Source organism: Giraffa tippelskirchi, chromosome 8, assembly GCF_054371585.1.
Source record: "Giraffa tippelskirchi isolate mGirTip1 chromosome 8, T2T-mGirTip1v1.2.pri, whole genome shotgun sequence".
Taxonomy (NCBI): Eukaryota; Metazoa; Chordata; class Mammalia; order Artiodactyla; family Giraffidae; genus Giraffa; species Giraffa tippelskirchi.
Genome location: NC_137282.1, coordinates 68,531,389 through 68,535,496, shown reverse-complemented (window position 1 = coordinate 68,535,496; position 4,108 = coordinate 68,531,389).

The following is a 4,108-nucleotide window of genomic DNA, read 5'->3' as shown; positions in this document are numbered from 1 at the left end:
TGACGAGACGCCAGCGCGCGCGCGTCGCCCGCCTGGCTTGGAATCCGCCCCTCCCCCTCCTTCCCTCACTCTGCCGCCGAGCTGGCGGTGCCCGCGGGTCCACCTGCCGGCCGTTGCTCCCCTACACGCGACCTCTGGTCACGAGCCGCCGGCGCGCGCGCGTCGCCCGGCTGTCTAGGTGTCTGCCCCTCCCCCCCCTTTCCTCACTCTGCCGCCGAGCTGGCGGTGCCCGCGTGTCCACCTGCCGGCTGGGCCTCCCCCACTCGCGACCTGTGCCGCCGAGCCGCCGGCGCGCGCGCATCGCCCGGCTGTCAGGGAGTCTGCCCCTCCCCCCCTCCTTCCCTAACTCGGCCGCAGAGCCGCCAGGAGCCGCGGGTCGACGAGCCCGACGGGGCTCTATCCCCTCCCCCCACTTCCCTAACTCTGTCGACGAGCTGCGGGTGCCCGCGGGGCCACCTGCGACCGGGGCTCTCCCACTCGCGACCTCGCCCGCCGAGCCGCCAGCGCGCGCCCGTCGCCCGGCTGTCAGGCTGTCGGCCCCTCCCCCGCTCCTCCCCTCACTCTGCCGCCCAGCTGGCGTTGCCCGCGGGCACCTGCCGGCCGGGCCTCTCCCACTGGCGACCTCGCCCGCCCAGCCGCCAGCGCGCGCCCGTCGCCCGCCTGGCAGTGCCCGCGGGTCGACCAGCCGGACGGGGCTCTATCCCCTCCCCCCATTCCCTAACCCTGCCGACGAGCTGCGGGTGCCCGCGTGTCCACCTGCCGGCCTGGCCTCTCGCACTCGCGACCTCTGGTGACGAGCCGCCAGCGCGCGCGCGTCGCCCGGCTGTCGAGGTGTCTGCCCCGCCCCCCCTTTCCTCACTCTGCCGCCGAGCTGGCGGTGCCCGCGTGTCCACCTGCCGGCCGGGCCTCCCCCACTCGCGACCTGTGCCGCCGAGCCGCCGGCGCGCGCGCATCGCCCGGCTGTCAGGGAGTCTGCCCCTCCCCCCCTCCTTCCCCAACTCGGCCGCAGAGCCGCCAGGAGCCGCGGGTCGACGAGCCCGACGGGGCTCTATCCCCTCCCCCCACTTCCCTGACTCTGCCGCCGAGCCGGCGGTGCCCCCGTGTCCACCTGCCGGCCGGGCCTCTCGCGCTCGCGACCTCTGGTGACGAGCCGCCAGCGCGCGCGCGTCGCCCGGCTGTCGAGGTGTCTGCCCCGCCCCCCCTTTCCTCACTCTGCCGCCGAGCTGGCGGTGCCCGCGTGTCCACCTGCCGGCCGGGCCTCCCCCACTCGCGACCTGTGCCGCCGAGCCGCCGGCGCGCGCGCATCGCCCGGCTGTCAGGGAGTCTGCCCCTCCCCCCCTCCTTCCCCAACTCGGCCGCAGAGCCGCCAGGAGCCGCGGGTCGACGAGCCCGACGGGGCTCTATCCCCTCCCCACACTTCCCTGACTCTGCCGCCGAGCCGGCGGTGCCCGCGTGTCCACCTGCCGGCCGGGCCTCTCGCACTCGCGATCTCTGGTGACGAGACGCCAGCGCGCGCGCGTCGCCCGCCTGGCTTGGAATCCGCCCCTCCCCCTCCTTCCCTCACTCTGCCGCCGAGCTGGCGGTGCCCGCGGGTCCACCTGCCGGCCGTTGCTCCCCTACACGCGACCTCTGGTCACGAGCCGCCGGCGCGCGCGCGTCGCCCGGCTGTCTAGGTGTCTGCCCCTCCCCCCCCTTTCCTCACTCTGCCGCCGAGCTGGCGGTGCCCGCGTGTCCACCTGCCGGCTGGGCCTCCCCCACTCGCGACCTGTGCCGCCGAGCCGCCGGCGCGCGCGCATCGCCCGGCTGTCAGGGAGTCTGCCCCTCCCCCCTCCTTCCCTAACTCGGCCGCAGAGCCGCCAGGAGCCGCGGGTCGACGAGCCCGACGGGGCTCTATCCCCTCCCCCCACTTCCCTAACTCTGTCGACGAGCTGCGGGTGCCCGCGGGGCCACCTGCGACCGGGGCTCTCCCACTCGCGACCTCGCCCGCCGAGCCGCCAGCGCGCGCCCGTCGCCCGGCTGTCAGGCTGTCTGCCCCTCCCCCGCTCCTCCCCTCACTCTGCCGCCCAGCTGGCGTTGCCCGCGGGCACCTGCCGGCCGGGCCTCTCCCACTGGCGACCTCGCCCGCCCAGCCGCCAGCGCGCGCCCGTCGCCCGCCTGGCAGTGCCCGCGGGTCGACCAGCCGGACGGGGCTCTATCCCCTCCCCCCATTCCCTAACCCTGCCGACGAGCTGCGGGTGCCCGCGTGTCCACCTGCCGGCCTGGCCTCTCGCACTCGCGACCTCTGGTGACGAGCCGCCAGCGCGCGCGCGTCGCCCGGCTGTCGAGGTGTCTGCCCCGCCCCCCCTTTCCTCACTCTGCCGCCGAGCTGGCGGTGCCCGCGTGTCCACCTGCCGGCCGGGCCTCCCCCACTCGCGACCTGTGCCGCCGAGCCGCCGGCGCGCGCGCATCGCCCGGCTGTCAGGGAGTCTGCCCCTCCCCCCCTCCTTCCCCAACTCGGCCGCAGAGCCGCCAGGAGCCGCGGGTCGACGAGCCCGACGGGGCTCTATCCCCTCCCCCCACTTCCCTGACTCTGCCGCCGAGCCGGCGGTGCCCCCGTGTCCACCTGCCGGCCGGGCCTCTCGCACTCGCGACCTCTGGTGACGAGCCGCCAGCGCGCGCGCGTCGCCCGGCTGTCGAGGTGTCTGCCCCGCCCCCCCTTTCCTCACTCTGCCGCCGAGCTGGCGGTGCCCGCGTGTCCACCTGCCGGCCGGGCCTCCCCCACTCGCGACCTGTGCCGCCGAGCCGCCGGCGCGCGCGCATCGCCCGGCTGTCAGGGAGTCTGCCCCTCCCCCCTCCTTCCCCAACTCGGCCGCAGAGCCGCCAGGAGCCGCGGGTCGACGAGCCCGACGGGGCTCTATCCCCTCCCCCCACTTCCCTGACTCTGCCGCCGAGCCGGCGGTGCCCGCGTGTCCACCTGCCGGCCGGGCCTCTCGCACTCGCGATCTCTGGTGACGAGACGCCAGCGCGCGCGCGTCGCCCGCCTGGCTTGGAATCCGCCCCTCCCCCTCCTTCCCTCACTCTGCCGCCGAGCTGGCGGTGCCCGCGGGTCCACCTGCCGGCCGGTGCTCCCCTACACGCGACCTCTGGTCACGAGCCGCCGGCGCGCGCGCGTCGCCCGGCTGTCTAGGTGTCTGCCCCTCCCCCCCCTTTCCTCACTCTGCCGCCGAGCTGGCGGTGCCCGCGTGTCCACCTGCCGGCCGGGCCTCCCCCACTCGCGACCTGTGCCGCCGAGCCGCCGGCGCGCGCGCATCGCCCGGCTGTCAGGGAGTCTGCCCCTCCCCCCCTCCTTCCCTAACTCGGCCGCAGAGCCGCCAGGAGCCGCGGGTCGACGAGCCCGACGGGGCTCTATCCCCTCCCCCCACTTCCCTAGCTCTGTCGACGAGCTGCGGGTGCCCGCGGGTCCACCTGCGACCGGGGCTCTCACACTCGCGACCTCGCCCGCCGAGCCGCCAGCGCGCGCCCGTCGCCCGGCTGTCAGGCTGTCTGCCCCTCCCCCGCTCCTCCCCTCACTCTGCCGCCCAGCTGGCGTTGCCCGCGGGCACCTGCCGGCCGGGCCTCTCCCACTGGCGACCTCGCCCGCCCAGCCGCCAGCGCGCGCCCGTCGCCCGCCTGGCAGTGCCCGCGGGTCGACCAGCCGGACGGGGCTCTATCCCCTCCCCCCTTCCCTAACCCTGCCGACGAGCTGCGGGTGCCCGCGTGTCCACCTGCCGGCCTGGCCTCTCGCACTCGCGACCTCTGGTGACGAGCCGCCAGCGCGCGCGCGTCGCCCGGCTGTCGAGGTGTCTGCCCCGCCCCCCCTTTCCTCACTCTGCCGCCGAGCTGGCGGTGCCCGCGTGTCCACCTGCCGGCCGGGCCTCCCCCACTCGCGACCTGTGCCGCCGAGCCGCCGGCGCGCGCGCATCGCCCGGCTGTCAGGGAGTCTGCCCCTCCCCCCCTCCTTCCCCAACTCGGCCGCAGAGCCGACAGGAGCCGCGGGTCGACGAGCCCGACGGGGCTCTATCCCCTCCCCCCACTTCCCTGACTCTGCCGCCGAGCCGGCGGTGCCCGCGTGTCCACCTGCCGGCCGGGC